At 39.1% G+C, this 17,658-nt stretch overlaps 1 pseudogene; it reads right to left on the reverse strand.

Moving 5' to 3' along the window:
• Positions 1 to 1,661: 1,661 nt before the first annotated feature.
• LOC133772323 (G protein-coupled receptor kinase 6-like) lies at positions 1,662 to 16,558 on the reverse strand (annotated as a pseudogene).
• Between the last annotated feature and the right edge of the window lie 1,100 nt (positions 16,559 to 17,658).

Below are 17,658 nucleotides of genomic sequence, written 5' to 3' on the forward strand. Positions count from 1 at the left end.
GCTTGGAACTTCCAAATATTTCCAAAGATTTTAGAATTCTATTAAAGAAGTAAAATAATATGACTTTTATATGAAAGAAAAGACAGAAATCTGTAAGGGTGGATTTTGTGTCTTTCTTTTTAGTGGGTTCCAGTACCCAGCTCAGTGTTTGACTTAAATTAAGTACTTGATCAATACTTGTTGAATGAAGTATTTTAACCATGAATGAGTGGAACATGAAAGGGATGATTACTTCTAGGAAAGAAAAGAGAAATTTTTATGATGAAACAGATTGTTAATATCATAAATTTTATCAACTCCAATCAACTATTATTGGGTAAATTTTAAGTTTGATATAATTTCAAATTAGAGATAAGTTTATGAAGATTGTATATCAACTGTCATATATTGTTTACTCAAATTAACTTTCTCTCATTTATCATTATTGATAAGACTGATTCAAGAGTAAAATAGAGATATTATACTTCTTTATATCTTAATAGCTTACTTGTTTTTCTCAAGCTCATGGTATTATCTATACAACCATAGTATTATTATCAAGAGTGAGAAATTTAATATTGCTACAACTATTACCTATAATATCTTTTCAATTTTATGAATAATTCCAATAATGCCTTTTTTTTAAAAGACTTATTTATTTGAGAGGCAGAGTTACAGACAGAGAGAGGGAAAGACAGAGAGAGAGAGAGAGAGAGATCTTTCATCCACTGGTTCACTCCCCAAATGCTTGCAATGGGTGGAGGTAGGCCCATATGAAGCCCAGGAGCCAGGAGCTTCTTCCAGAGTTCCTCAGAATTTCTTTTCGTGTCTAAAACAGGTGTTGTTCATTTATAAAAAATTACAGCCAAGGCAGTCTGTCCCAGGACATGAGACTCACACAGCTCTTGGGGGATGAAGTGGAACATTAGGGACGCTCTTTTCTATATAGATTGGTACAAATACATAGAAAAACCTGAACTCCACAGAATAGCTGAAATAACACATCACTGTCTCAGAAACAGTCCAGACCTCGGCAAATTCAGCCAGGCCAGGGACTGAGGTTGTAAGGCACACAGGGGACAGTGGCAGTTCTGGACTTGAGTGATCAATGAAGAAAACCACCATGCAAAACTGCAAACATTTACAACATCTGTTATCACCAACCACCAGTGGGAGTGCGGCCCGAGGGCTAGAGGCTGGTGGGAGCCCAGAGTGGGTACGATGCTCTTCCTCACTGGCCCTGCGGTGCCTACAGCAATCCTCTGGTCACTAAATAGTCTCTACAGCAGTCACTTCCAATCCAGGTCTGTAGGAACTGAACCATCCAGCGATAAGACACTCAGTTCCTGGGAGAACTCAGTCTCCACCATCTTCAGGCAGAAATCCTGGTCAGTGGGTTCTGGCTCTTAATGAAGGAGAAACATGCTATGTACAGAACACCCCAGCAATAAAGGGCCTGCAGTTCAGGCTTCACGGGACATTTCACATGCCAGCTCCAGCCACTTGCAATTCAGCTTCTTGAAGAGGAGGCTCTGCTTCACTTCACATCCCAGGCACTCAGCAGAGCTTTTGCAGAGAAGTGGCAAGCAGAGCCAGCTGGCTTGTGGTTTAAAAGTGCTCTGAGTGTTCCTGGGGCACCTCCTTCACCACCTCCTCTCAGTTCGTCTTTTATCACTCGCCTTTTATTTCCTCTCCTGGAAGGACAACTGGTCTGCAATCATGTAGTAGAGGAGGCAGCCATGTGCACACCAGTGGAGGCTCCACCTGTCCCATTCTTTCTTGACCACCTGCAGAGCCACGTAGCCCATGGTGCCCACACTGCCTTAGATGGACGTGCTCTCAGGGATATGCAGTCAAGCCCAGGCCAGAGATGCCCATGTGGCGGTGGCCATCAAGCAAGTTCTCTGTCGTCATGTCGCTGTACACAACACACTCCTAAGGCTGTGTCTCTAGGTCCCTGCACAGTTTAGTGGCAGGGATGCCAGTTGGACTCTGTGTCTATTTTGGAGCTTGAGGTGGCCCCTGGTCATCAGCATCCATAGCAGGCACAGTGCATTCTTGGTCTCATTGGCATAGGCCAAGTTCGCAGCAAACCTACTGCTCACCTTCTCCAGCATATGCCATGTTTCCCTTTTCTTGGTGATCAGCTGCTCCAGTTCTTGCAGGTGAACATCTTGCCTGTTGCTTACACCTGCCAGGTGCACACCTCCCCCAAGTGCCTTTGTCCAGGACTCAGTACTGCCTACAGGTGTTTTTGGTCACTGGCTTCCCTTCCAGTCACTTCCACTGCAGAAATTGATTCAAGTAGATCCTGTGGAAGTATTGAACCAAAGGGACTAAGTTCAGCATTCCTGGGCCAGCAGGGTGAGCTCCTGGAAGAGGTCTTTGCAGGGCCCCTGCAGTCAAGAATGCTCAGGAATGGGATCAGGACCCCTGTGGCTCAGAAAATTCTGCATTAACTACCACCCATAAGCCTACTGATTCCCCACATCAGCACTTAGTACTAGGTCTCCCTTTCCAAAGGGCAATTACCACAAGTCAGCTCAGGGTAAGTGGTGCAGAACTTGAGGAACACTAAACATGGTGGGCTGCTGCTTGCTCAGGCTGTGGTAGTCACGTTCCAGGCTGAGCCACAGCTCATGGCCATGGCTCATGTGGGGAGATGGTAGCGTACATCGCCATTTCTTGCTTTCGCCTCCACTTTTCTCGCCATCTCCTTCCTTGGGCCTCACGTAGCAAGCACCATGTTCACCATGTTCGCTAGGAGGTTCTTGAGATCCACAAGCTGAGGTGTCAGCAGGAATGCCAGGATGGACTTGTGTGGGTGAGGCACAGTAAGTGGGTGATCTGCATGGCTCCAACAAACTCAGCTTGCAGTAGCCTCTCCCCCCACCTTTGCCACCAGCTCCCAAGCCCAAGGGAAATTTATAGGTTTATGTTAGTTGTAGGTTATGTTAAGATGGCATCCAAAACTTAGAAAGGGGTACCCCAGACAATAGTAGGTACAATTGCTACTTCTGGATCCACCCATCTCTGTCAGCTTCACAGCTGGAGAAATGAACACATTTATTTCCCTCTCGCTTTCAGGCGCACTTCTTTCTGTACTTTTTCTCTCTTTTCAGACCTCTTTTCCAACTCCTGGATCATGGGAATAATAAAACTAAATCTTTAACAAAGAGAAATAAAGCTTTTGTTTTCCTCCTGGTACGGATCTCCAAGGGGTGAGGGTGGTGGTGGGGAACCCTCTCTGTGTCTAGCTACATGCCTAGAATTTTTATGAGTTTTAGAGGTAAGGGAGTAGAAAAATAATACACATGAATTAACGTACCAGTAAATTATCTTGCCCCCAGCTCTTTCTCCCATATCAGAAGATCACTTTTGCTAACTGTCTTCATAACTAAATATGCAACATATTCCTGCATATTTGTATGTGATTGGAAATATCACATTCAGCAGGGGTTGACTCTATGTAAAATTGCTTTCCTGCTGCTCTGGGTTCTTGTTGTGAAAGAAAGCTGGTGAGTAAATCAATTCACTCTAAATATCTGTGAATTTAAAGTGCTCATCCTTTCCAAGATATGGGCTTACAAACTGAACAAGGAGGATATTTAACTCTAAGGAATGTAACTCTATTGGTGGATATTTAGGAAGGTATTTTGTTTGAAGAGAGGTTCAGGATAATTAGAAGGTGGAGCATAATATTTTTATAAAGATCACAAACCTCTGTATTTATATCTATTTATTAATTAAGACTCAGTCTTAATGAATAAGCAGCATTTTAAAAAATGGGGATTGTTTAATACATTCAATTCGGGACAGGGAATGATGATTTGCTGAGCTGTAAAACCAGAAGATAGAGGCTTGTGGATAGGGAGTCAACCTATCTGGAGGGTAGTCCCAGAACCATTGCTAAATAACTAATGGGGATTCTGATTTGGAGAATTTTTGCTTGCAGGTAGAAAAATGAGTCTTCCCTTTTGCACTGGGAGTTTAGAACCTAGAATCTTGGCAAAACATGAAATTCCTGTTCATGCAGAAAACAGAGCTGGGAGTTAGAATTCATTTGTAATTTCCTTAGGGATGAAGTAGGCCCAATTATCAGCAGGAAAGGTAGCCATCTCTGGAAAAGCTAAGGATGATGACTTCTACATTTCCTTACTTAATATGCCTTAAGAAGTCGACACTGACCTTCGGTGAGTGCAGCTTTCATTTATTGGGCAATAAAGCAATTTGCTGTCAAAGTGTTTCATCAGATCCTATTAGTCACTTGGGATACAGTGGATAAGGATTTTAATTTTATTAGTTTCATGGGACCAGACCCTTGAGACTGAGTCTAATTTAGGAAAGCATGGTACAACTTGTACTTTCTGCAGATTGCCAAGAAAGAATATTTTACTTCTTGTGAAATGTTGCTTTATAGAAGGTCTTATGAGTTGATTTACTTTGTATAAATGCTTAGCAAGAGGAAGTTTTATATGGCAGTTGTATTTTTGTGACTAAACTGTCAGAACCTTGCAAGAGGAGAATGTCCTCATAGAAGTAGCAATCCACCTTACAATACTCTAACTACACCACTGGGTTTTCTTCCTGAAGGTTCAGCTTAAATGGATTCATGGACAACATCTTAGAATCAGATGAATTTACCTAAGTGGACCCACTCAAATTTGGAATTAGTTTTACCTGAAAAAATTTCCTTAGGCCTATATGTATTTGCACATTTTGGTCCTTCAAATGAAAATGAAACCAATATCTAATTTTAATCTGAACTCCAACTATTCTGTCTGCATTATTGTTATTTACAGCACTTGGATTTGTCTAAAATCAGCAATAGACGGTGGCTACACATCAGAATCTTACCAAATAGTTCAACCTTTATTTTCTAACTCCATCAAAGGACTAATTGAAGTGAATTAACCGAATTAACCTAGAGTCTTAATTTGACTGTCTGCTGGATCCTTTAATGTCTCTCTGTATCTTATTTTACCATCAGAGTATTACAAACCCAAAATTTATTGGCCTTTCATAAGGTGATATTAGGAACAGTCTTACCACAAGCATTACTTCTACAATTCTACTATTAAAAGTATTTTAATTGTGGTTGATAAAGCTCTTCAAAATGAACTCTTATTATATAGTTCAAATAAGAAAATAGTTGTCAAAACTATCTTTTGATTAAATAGGATTGATTTAATTGAAAACAATTCCAGTTCTCAATTTGCCTTCATTTTCAGGAAACATGTATGATTTACCTCAAAAAATTATCATTGATTTTAAATTTACAAAACAAAAATTGTGGGGTAGTACTACAATGAGTTCCCATATACCCCTCACCCCATCTCCTCTATTACTATTGCATATTACTATATTGTGACAACTAATGAGCCACACCCAGCTTCCACTATTTGTTAAAATACAAACTCATTTTTTCTTTCCCAAAACTCCCAGCTTCAGATTGAGGTGGATTTTTTTGTTTGATAATTTGTTTTGTTGTTCAGTTTCAGCTTCCACACATAAAGAAGAACATGTGGTATTTGTCTCTCTGTGTCTGGCTTATTTCACTCAACATGATGTCCTCTAGTTCCAAGCACCTTTAAGCAGATGACAGGATTTAGGTGTTGTTTTCATAGATGAATAATATTCCATTGTGTATTTATACCCCAATGATTTACTTTATAAATTTTATCCATAATGTCTATTCAATTTTTATGTTGCATGGTACTCTTGTTTTGTCCTTTATTGAAAACTACTTAATACATTTTTGAGCTATACTTTCAGATTCCTTACTTCTTTCCTTTCAAAAGCTTGGCTATTTATTAACCTAAAATATTGATGGAGGAATAACTTTTAAGGTTTGGTTAGGATTTACTATGTACAATGTATTATGAGAATTTATCTGTTAGCTTATGTAGATGGCTTATGTTGTGAATTATTCAGTAGTCATGGATTCAGTTTTGGAATAGATAATTTACATTTGCTTTATTATACCACCTCATTCAGCCCCTATAGCTTGAGATAATATTTAAGCAAATGTTCACAGTTAAAGATTAGATAAATTAGATGGGAAAAATGAAACATTTCAGAGTGAAAATGCAAAAATCTCAAATATGCAAATAAAATATTCTTTAAAACTATAGCAAGACTATATGTTGTTATCTTTAGACAGAAATAAGACATCAATTACTAGTAAAAATATAAATATTAGGGAAATGGAAAATATTTATCTGTAGATGGTGGCAATTGTAAATCAACATATTTTTGGTTTGCAAATTAACAGGACTAACGCAACATGTTAACTTAGAAAGATCTTCCTACACCTCTAAGAAGCATTCTTCATTCAGATAATAACTGATTTTCATTCATAGCGCATCTGAACCATTAACTTTTGTATAACTACTTAACTGTACCATAAGATCAACCATGTAGAATATACAGAATGTTTCCATTTAAGTTTTTTATGGAGAAGACAACATTGATCCCAGCAGGCTAATTCTTATGAACATGTTTGCATATAAGAGGCTGCCTCAAGAATTTAGAATTCATCATTCACGGGGTCAGCATTGTGGCACAGCAGATTAAAGCCCTGGCCTGAAGCACTGGCATCCCATATGGGTGCTGGTTCTAGTCCCGGCTGCTCTACTTCCAATCCAGCTCTCTGCTGCGGCCTGGAAAAGCAGAAGATGGCCCAAGTCCTTGGGCCCATGCACCCATGTGGGAGACCAAAGGAAGCTCCTGGCTTCAGATCAGCTCAGCTCCGGCCATTGCGGCCATTTGGGGAGTGAACAAGCAGATGGAAGACCTCTCTCTCTGTCTCTATTCTGTCTCTACCTCTCTCTATAACTCTGTCTTTCAAATAAATAAAATAAATCTTTAAAAAAAAAAAGGAATTAATCATTCACATAGCTATTTCTTGAATCAGGTCAGGCCACCAGATAAGGTAAACCTGAATCACATGTCCCTGGACACTGACAGAATCATTGATACTGATTGAATCATTAGACTAGATTGAGCAAAATTATGATACGTAAGTGTAATAAAGAAGTAAATTATTTAGCTCCCCAAACATTTTTAAATCGAAGGGTTGATATTTAAACATTCCAAAAATAAAATGTTATGAAGATTCTTCATATGTGTTAACAGAGATTTTACCAGAATATTTTGGTTGCAGTTTTACATTTTTAAAAAAATTTAGATATATTTCCCATTTCCTACCTTTCCAAAATTCTAATTCTTCTAGATTCATTACTGTTGAAGCAACATTTTCTTGTGACTCAGTTATTTGTAAATGTATTCTTTCCTGGTATAGTAAGCAAACAAAAATCTATTCAAAAATATTTTTTAAATTAGGTTGAGAGAGAGAAAAAACAAAGATGACACACAGACTGACAGAAAGAGACATATCATTCACAGGTTCATTTCCTAAATGCTCACAACCATCTGGGCTAGACCACACAAGAGCTGGAAGCTGGGAACTCAATCCAGGTCTTCTACACAGGTGGCAGGGATGCCACCATCTGAGCCATCATCTATTCCCTACATCGGTGTGTATTAGCTGGGCGCTGGAATCAGGAGCAAAGCTGGGACTGAAGCCTAGGCACTCTGATTTGGGATGCAGATACCCCACCCATTGTCTTAATTACTGGACCAAGTACCTGTTCCACAAAAGAAAATATCTAGAAAAGTAATCTGAGGAGATTTTAAAGATAAGACTCAAACAGATCAGCTTCGATTCCTGTCTAAACCAATTATGACACATAAATAAATCATTAAGTACTTAGGGTCTTAATTTTTTTACCTGTAACGTGGAAAGAAAGTAATAAAATGTCACATGCTTATTATGATAATTAAGTTAAATAGGGTAAAAGTAATTGTTTTGTCCATTACCATATCATTGGTGCTTAAAACAGTGCTAGGCACATAGTAGGGGTATTTGCTCATTTTTGTGACTTTAACATTATCCCCCAAACTGGGTCATTTATAATGTGTTTCTTAGGATTCTGAAGACTGGGGAGTCAAAGGCAGGAAAGTTGGGCAAGGGCCTTCTTGCTACAATCATAGTGGAAGAGTAAGAACCAAGGAAGGACAAATTAACCCTTTAATGAAGGCCCCAATCGCCACTCCAATCAGAGTGGATCCGTCATGACCTACTCACGTTTTAAAGATCCCTCATCTTAATAGTATTATAATGGCAACTAAAATTTACAGAATTTTAAAAGGAACATTCAAACCATAGCATTACGAATTCTCAGTAAGGTGGACAGATGATGGGTGAATGGGTAGATACAGACATTTTATAAAGTTATGGCATATATTAAGCACCCAATAAATTTTAATTTCTGGTTTTTTGGGGGGACAGGTAGAGTTATAGACAGTGAGAGTGAGAGACAGAGAGAAAGGTCTTCCCTCCATTGGTTCACCCCCCAAATGACCATTACAGCCAGCGCTGCACCAATCAGAAGCCAGGAGCCTCTTCCTGGTCTCCCATGCAGGTGCAGGGGCCCAAGCACTTGGGCCATCCTCCACTGTCCTCCCGGGCCACAGCAGAGAGCTGGACTGGAAGAGGAGCAACTGGGACCAAAACTGGTGCCCACATGGTGCTGCAGGCAGAGGATTATCCAAGTGAGCCATGGCGCCAGCCCCTTAATTTCTGATTTATTTTAAGACATCATTCCTCTTCACACTGGGGTTGTCTAGTCTAAGAAATAGTTATTCATCAGTGGAGAGGATAACTTTTGAACCTACCATGTTAACAGTAAAAAATAGAATCATGCATATATCCGATGCACATATGGACTAGTTTGAAGTTGGCACAAAAATACAAAGAAACACATTTCAAATTGGGGATCTTTTTAACCCATAGTCTTAGTTCTAGGAGTGTGATCTCATCTCTGTTAAGCAGGATGGCTCATGCAGCTGTGACGTGTGGGCTGGTGAACAAGTAAGTGCAGTTGGTCTACCCCCAGAAAGATGAGGTCCTTTGGTTCCAAAAAGAAGAAAATGTATACAAAAAGCAATCAGATCACAGTATTTAGTCATCTGTTAACTCATTCATGATTCACTTATTTATTCTATTTACCACCACATAGGGGTGAGTGGTTGGCACAGGAGTTAAGACAGTGCTCGGAAGTCTGCCTCCAAAATAGGAGTGCCTGGGTTTGAATCCCAGTTACGATTCTGATTCCAGTTTCCTGTTAATGCATACTCTGGGAGGCAGCAGATAATTGGTTAAGGACTTTGAATGCTGGCACACACATGGGAGTCCTGAGTTGATTTCCAGGCTCCTGGCACGCTTTGGCTTAGCTATGGCTATTGCAGGCATTTGCAGAGTGAACCACTAAATGGAGGACCTCTCTCTCTCTCTGCCTTTCAAATAAACAAAAAATGACAGAATAAAATCACCTAGTGATCATTTTAAATGTGCCAGGCAATGATTTTACATTTATGGATAACACAGATAAACTTCCTGCCTTGCGGAAATGTGTCACCAAATGATTGGACATATTCTCTTTTATAGACTTTATAGAATTCTGAGAATTCGGCCGGTGCCACGGCTCAATAGGCTAATCCTCTGCCTGCGGCGCCAGCACACCAGGTTCTAGTCCCAGCTGGGGCGCCGGCTTCTGTCCTGATTGCCCCTCTTCCAGGCCAGCTCTCTGCTGTGGCCCGGGAGTGCAGTGGAGGATGGCCCAAGTGCTTGGGCCCTGCACCCCATGGGAGACCAGGATAAGCACCTGGCTCCTGCCTTTGGATCAGCACGGTGCGCCGGCCACAGCACGGCCATTGGGGGGTGAACCAATGGCAAAAGGAAGACCTTTCTGTCTCTCTCTCTCTTACTGTCCACTCTGCCTGTCAAAAAAAAAAAAAAAAAAAAAGAATTCTGAGAATTCATCTTAGTGAACATCTTTACTCCTTCAAAATAATCTATGTTGCTTATTTCAAGCTGATTTAATCTTCATATAAATATTGTGGTGGGAGAGTACAGAAAGTTAAGTTTGTAACCCTCTTTTGGTGAGCATATCTAAGCCACTAAAGTCAAAAAACATCCATGACCTTTGTGTGAGTCTTTGGCCAATTCCAGTTAGAAAAAGGAGAAAGTATCTCTACCATAAGAAATTGCTGTTAATTTTCTTGTGAAACTCTCTCTTTATCCACTGTATAGGAGAAGTGGCATTTCATTCAACTCAAATAATAAATGATTACCTGGGATGGCACGACGGCATCTATCTGCTAGAGATGATATTTAATCTTTTTAAATTTTTTTTCTTTTTCATTCTGAGAACTAACTAAGAAAAAGAGAAAAAATAACTCAACTTTTTAAAATGATAGGGGCAGGAAGTACTTGTTAGGAGGAAGAATAATTAATAATCACAGGATTGCTATAATTAGGATTTTCACACATTTAAAGTATTACAGAAGGGGAAAGTCTGAATCTTTCCCCTGGTCCCTGAAACTGGCCAAATTCTTTTCATCACTTGGATGCTAAGGACATTTAAATCCTTACTTGCTCTTTTAATATGGCACAAGAATGTTGACAGGCCACCCCAAACAGAAAGACACAGTGTTTCACATCCCTGACTTTTACTGGGGAAGTTTTCAGTCCTGGCAAGGCTTTGTCCCATGCTTTAATCAGTTAAATCAATTCAGTATTAAAGTGGTGGGTTTTTTGTTGTTTTAATCAATTTGTTCTGTACAGTTTACAACTAAAATTAATTCAGTATTCAGTCGGGATTTATTTTCAATTTGATTTCTTGACCAAATTGCATTTTTACTTTAAATTACATTCTGTGGATCTAAGTTGAGTGTGATTATAATGATTAATAAGGCCATGTAACTTCATAAATTAACCATAATTGGCCACAGTGATTGCTAAGGTAAATCCCATTATGAAGGATCTAATTTGAGAGATTGGAGATAGGGTTGTAAAAGCCCATCACCCACCCTATCAGTGTTTAGTGGAAACATTCACTAACCTAGAAAAGCTTATTTACTTGTAAACTTGTTTCACTTGGCTCAGCCTTGTTATTTCTTCTTTTTTAATGGATGAATGAATAACTAGCAATTTTCAAGTACTGCTTAAGATAGCAAAAATAGTAATAACAATCATAAAGACAGAAGAATTTCCCAATAGGATAGATTTTTTTTGCTATTCAATTCTGAGTGTATTTCATGGAAGGATAGAGTTAGAAAATGTTCTGTGTTCTAGTCTAAATTCCTACATCCTAAAACATTAAAGAAACATAAAAGATACAAAACATAAAAAATAAGAAAAATAATTGGCATATAATGGAATTAACATTTTAAAATGACATTGATTTAATGGGTGATAGATGATATTTTCAGGTAATTTACAGATGCTGGCACCACTAAATGATCCACAAATAATTTCACTTTAGTAAATTTTGTTAATATATATATAACTTGGAGAAAGTAAATAATCCTTTGTTCTCCAAAGGTGCCTTTTACATCCCTCCCCTTAATATATTTACATGCAAACTATAGATACACAAGTGGAGATGTGACATTGAAGCATCTGGCTAGGTCTTTATTTTCAAAGCATTAGGTAGGTCCACCAGATAGCTATTCACCAACTCTTAGAGTTCTTGTTTGCCAAGAATGTAGATAGTGCCAGGAAAATAAATGTCATAGTCAAATAACTTTGGTTGCACTTAATAGACAAAATGAAGTAAAATGATACCAACTGTAAGCGTTACGTAGGAAAATTGTTTGGCTACATTTGGACAGCTTTAGCCATATTATATATTTTGACTCAATTCCTTTGAATTTCTCCATTTTTTCCTATGTCACTTTATCATAACAAAATACTAGGCAGCATCAGAAAAATATGTTCTTTCATTGTTCTGGAGGTTAGAATTCTAATATAAAGATGCCAGTAGGGTCAGGCGCTCCCTGAATGACCTAGGGGAGAACCTGTTCCATGACTTTCTCTTAGTATCTGGTGCTGCCAGCAATCCATGCTTTCTAATCTCTGCATCCAACATTGTGTGGCATTCTCTGTATTTGCATCACTTTGCTCTTTTGAAGACACCAGTCATATTAGATTAGGACCCATTTAAATGAAATACAATCTCATCTTAATTTGATTATGTAATTATGCTCTCACACACACACACACACACACTTACACACACAAAACCTATTTTCACCTAAAGTCACATTCACTAGTACTGAGAGCTCTACTTCATCATTATCTTTAGGGAGGACATAATTAAAACCCTAATATAATTTATTTCAATCAGATTGAAGTTTCCAATGATCGTACTAAGTCCAAATGTGACATATACACACTCTCATAGGCACATCCTGCCCCCAGCTCTTCCCTTATTATCTGAGGAAGACAAAACATCTCTTTCTCTGACTGTAAGGGTAAAGTCCTGGGCTTCACTATGGTTTAACAAATTTAGGTCCCTTGTTCTCCTATAAGCCTATCTATCATTTTGGCCAGGGGAATTTGGCTTAAGTCCACATTATCATTCATCTTGTAAAAGCAATTGGGATCAATCTGTTTGGTTTAGATGATATGTACTTATGTGGGAGGGAGAAAAATGGCAGGGAACTGTTACTTATTTTTTTCAATCAAACCTAATGGTCTTATACAAAGAAGGAATGATGTGAAATTATAGCTGGTGTGATAACTACTATGTCTACTTTAAGAAATGAGTAGTAGGGGCAAGCAGTTGGAGCAACAATTAAGCCACCACTTAGGATGATTACATCCCTTATCAAAGTGCCTGAGTTTGAGTCCTGCCTCCACTTATGATCCAGCTTCCTGCTAAATGCACTATAGGAGATGGCTTGTGCTGACTTAAGGATCCGGGTCTCTGGCCCCAGGTGAAGATCCAGACTGAGTTCCAGTCTCCTGGCTTTAGACTGGCACAGCCCCAATTGTTTTAGGCATTTGGGGAGTAAATCAGTGATAGAAGGTCTCTCTTTTCCCTCTGTTCCTGTCTGCCTTTCAAATTAAATAAAACTAAAAAAGTTTTTTTCCCCAAAAAGATATTAGTTGTAGAATTTTCTTTGAACAAATATTGCGCAGAATATATAGTTAGTGTATGCTTGCATACACGCATGTGTACACATTGTCTGGAAATGTGCATGTCTCTGTTTAAGTAAATACACAGACCCAAGGGGATTTTTTGATCTACTTTAGTGTGTACAACTTTTATAACTTCTCTTTTAAAGAATTGGTTCCCTCCATTGATCTACTATTTGTTATCACAATTTATTTTTAGCTCCTGGTATTATACACATTCTGCATATCAGCAAAAAATAATGCTTGATTCTAATAAATTATTTTGAGATATGGAAATGAAACATCAAAAGGTTTGAAAGGTATAGTGGCCAGATTTAAGAAATTTTCATAAAATCTTCATCTCAAAAACAGCCACCACTGGTATAAAGGATATTTCTATCATACTTAGGAGAATAATAACAGAATAATACAAGGATAAACTAACAAAAGTAAATAGATTTAGTAGGCATCTACACTAAAGGATACAGTCATTAAACATATACTTCTTTTGCCATCATATGTATGCAACACTCCAATAGGCTAAGTATTTCTTAATCAGTGAATATCTTTAGAAAAGTTGTTTAGAAATGTGCCAGGGGATTCCAACACAATCCCATCAAGATGGCATGTACCAATGCCATCGCACTAGTCCAAGTGATCAATTTCAGCTCACAATTGATAGCTCTGATAGCTCTAAGAGTCAAAGAGATCACACAAACAAGACAAGTATCTGCTAATACTAACTGATAGAATCAAAAAGGGAGAGAAAGATCCAACATGGGAAGTGGGATACACAGCAGACTCATAGGATGGCAGATGTCCTAAACAACACTCTGGCCTCAGAATCAGCCCTCAAGGCATTCAGATCTGTCGGAAGAGCCCATGAGAGTATAGCAGGCATGGAAAGCCAAGATACCATGGAAAAAAAAAAAAAGACCTAAATGAATGATCTCTGTGAGTGAGATCCCAGTGGAAAGAACGGGGCCATCAAAGAAGGAGGTACCCTTCTCCGAAGGGAGGAGAGAACCTCCACTTTGACTATGACCCTATTGGAATAAGACCAAAGTCAGCGAACTCTAAAGGCTTCCATAGCCCTGGCAACTCATGACTAGAGCCTAGGGAGATTACTGACGCCATGAACAGGAGTGTCAAATTGTTAAATCAGCAACAGGAGTCACTGTGTACTTACACCCCATGTGGGATCTGTCCCTAATGTGTCGTCTAAAGCGAAGTGATGCTATAACTAGTACTGAAACAGTATTTTTATACTTTGCGTTTCTGTGTGGGCACAAACTGATGAGGTCTTTACTAATTATATACTGAAGTGATCTTCTGTATATAAAGAGAATTGGAAATGAAAAAAAAAAAAACAACCTGGTGTTAAAATGGAAATGGCATAGAAAATTAATTAATTTGGAAAAAAAAATTATGTAGGATCTCTGTCTTTAATGTGCTGTACATTGCTATTTAATGCTATAATTAGTAATCCAATTGTAGTTTTTTCACTTTATGTTGCTATATGGGCAAAATGTTGAAATCTTTACCTAATATATACTAAACTGATCTTCTGTATACAAAGAGAATTGAAAATGAATCTTTACATGAATGGAAGGGGAAAGGGAGCGGGAAAGGGGAGGGTTGCGGACGGGAGGGAAGTTATGGGAGGGGGGAAGCCATTGTAACCCATAAGCTATACTTTGGAAATTTATATTCATTAAATAAAAGTTTAATAAAAAAAAAAAAAAGATTTCGAAAAACAGAAAAAAAAAAAGTGAAAGGAAACTGATTACTTTGAAAGGTTCAATAATAGTGAGTTCCTAAAGTCAATTGCTATCAAATTAGGTATAGGTAAGACCAAAATGACTGAGAAATTTTTCTTTATAACAACAGATTCTTTGTAGGTAACTTGGAATTGCCTTTAAATTCTAGTTCCTCTGAAAACCAACTGGAATATAAAATCTTATATGAATGGAAATGAATGTGATTGTTCAAGAAACACAAGTCAAGCAGTAATCATTACATGTACATTCAATGAAATGTTCCAGGTTCTTTACAAAACAATGGTGAATAAATGTACATGTATGACTAAATATGTTAGTCCCATTTATGTTTAAATTTTTTGGGCCAGCGCCGCGGCTCACTAGGCTAATCTTCCACCTTGCGGCGCCGGCACACGGGGTTCTAGTCCCGGTCGGGGCACCGGATTCTGTCCTGATTGCCCCTCTTCCAGGCCAGCTCTCTGCTGTGGCCAGGGAGTGCAGTGGAGGATGGCCCAAGTGCTTGGGCCCTGCACCCCATGGGAGACCAGGATAAGCACCTGGCTCCTGCCATCGGATCAGTGCGGTGCGCCGGCCGCAGTGCGCCAGCCGCGGCAGCCATTGGAGGGTGAACCAACGGCAAAAGGAAGACCTTTCTCTCTCTCTCTGTCCACTCTGCCTGTCAAAAAAAAAAGGTTTTTTTTTTTTTTTTTTTTTTTTGTGCAGTTTAAAAACTTAGTCTAGGGGCTAGTGTAGTGGTATAATGAGCTAAGCTGCCTCCTGAAATGCTGCATCCAATATGGGTGCCTGTTTGTGTCTTGGCTGCTCCTCTTCTGATCCTACTCCAGACTAATGTGCTTGGGAAAACAGAGGAATTAGGCCAGTCTGTGGGTCCCTGTACCTGGGTGAAAAACCCAGACAGAGTTCCAGGCTCCTGGTTTTAGCCTGGTGCAGCTCAGGCCATTGCAACCATTTGGTGAATACGCAGGCCACACTCACACATTGGAAACTGGAGCCCACCTCCCACCACCCCATCCAGGATCTGGCTGGTCTAATGGGCTCCAAGATCTAGATGCAAGACATGCACCACAGTGGAGTGTTTGGTATCTCTTAACAGCAATGATGCTGCCCAACCCTGTCCTGCAAACCCAGACACAACACTGAGAAAAGTGGGGCAAATAAACTCTATGGCCTGAGCAAAACCTGAAGTGGTAGAGTGGGCCCTGAACTGAGTAAAATCAAATGTCCTAACAGTATGTGGAACAGGAACTCAGCCAGAAAGTTTGTTAGGAAAGATAACCCTCTGTTTTAAACATATATTGTAATATCCTACCTGCTGAACAATCCTCTATCTGAAAACAAACCCCAAAGTTCTGACCTCAGTGCTACTACCACCCCATGATGGTCTCTACCCGCTTAGATTTCTACTCTGTCAGCAGTTTTGAGATTTACCCACTCTTGAAGCCTCCACAGAGCTTCACTCCTGTTCTGTCCAAACCCTCATCATCTTCCCCTCAACCCTGGTTCACTTTTCACTTGTGAGCTTTAAATAGGTCCCAAAACACCAGGATCATCTTGAATTCTTTCTTTCCTGTTCTTTGTCTCAACCTTCCCAAGTGCTTTTTGGTTTTCCACAGAAGACTTGTAAAAGACCGAAGAACCTGGTCTCTGTGGATGGTAACTAACTAGCAGCTTGCTTCAGAATCGCCTGTGTTAAAACAAACACAAGGCCTGCTTGTTCAAAGTTACAGTGTGTGTGGACTATGAGGAAGGTAACGTTGGGATCCTTCTGCATGGTAGCCTACTGATATTAGGTAATAAACACTAAAAATGAGATTTCTCTGAGGTGCTTTATTTCTTTGCCTTGAGTATAGCAGTTAAAATGATCAAAACTATGGAATAGAGTGAATGATCAAACTGGTTTTTGTGTTTTATTTTGAGGTAATTTAAAAAGCAAAGAGAGTAATGACAGGTGATTTTAAGGATTAATTGGGAAGGAATTTAAGAGAGGGAAAAATCAGAAGAATAGCAGAAGTTTCATGTTCGAAATGAGAAGAGATGCTCTAGTGTTCAGTGTGATCCTAAATCCTTGTTGAAATGGAAGTTAGATGGTACTAGCAATAATAGGAAGAGCTAACTTCAGAACAAAGGTCAGGGGCTATCGCAAGCAGTAAAGACAATTCAAAAGGCAAGTGACTGTTGAGTGAAGCTTGTTAAAATACTGCTAGGGAAAGGAAAGAGGGGCGGGCATTTGGCCTAGAGTTTAAGATGCCCCTGATATGTTTGCATCTCGTACTGGAGTGTGTGATTCAAGTTCTGGCTCCACTCCTGGTTCCAGCTTCCTGCTAATGTGGATCTTGAGAGGCAGCTGATGATGCATCAAAAATGCGCTTCCCGACACCCATGTGGGAAACCTGAAGGGAATTCTAGGCTCCTGGCTTGAGTTGGAACTGAATAAGCATATGGAAGATCTTTAGTTTGTCTCACCCTCTCTTCTCCCTCTGTCTCTCCCCCTCTTCCCTTCCTTTCAGTCTAAAAAAAAAGAAGAAAAATTATTTATTGTTCCTCATGGTCTTATGTTTCAGTATTGGCCTTTATTTTTCTCTTAGTTTCCTCATTGATTTCATAAACAGTGTTTTAGGCCTCCTGAATAGATAATTTTGACTTGTTTGTAAAATGCTTATTTATAAACTACATTTTTTTGGAAAACAGTTAAGAAAGCTACACATATATCCAAAGCCCACTGTACTTACTTGTATTAGGAAGCAATTTTATTCTTGTGAACATCAAACAAATCAGTTCAATTTCTCATGTCTGTTACAATAATTGAATTATGAGGAGCAGAAATGAGCTGATATGTTGAATGTTAGTGGCACATTTCATATAAAGTCAGAG

This window comes from Lepus europaeus, chromosome 13, assembly GCF_033115175.1.
Source record: "Lepus europaeus isolate LE1 chromosome 13, mLepTim1.pri, whole genome shotgun sequence".
Lineage (NCBI taxonomy): Eukaryota > Metazoa > Chordata > Mammalia > Lagomorpha > Leporidae > Lepus > Lepus europaeus.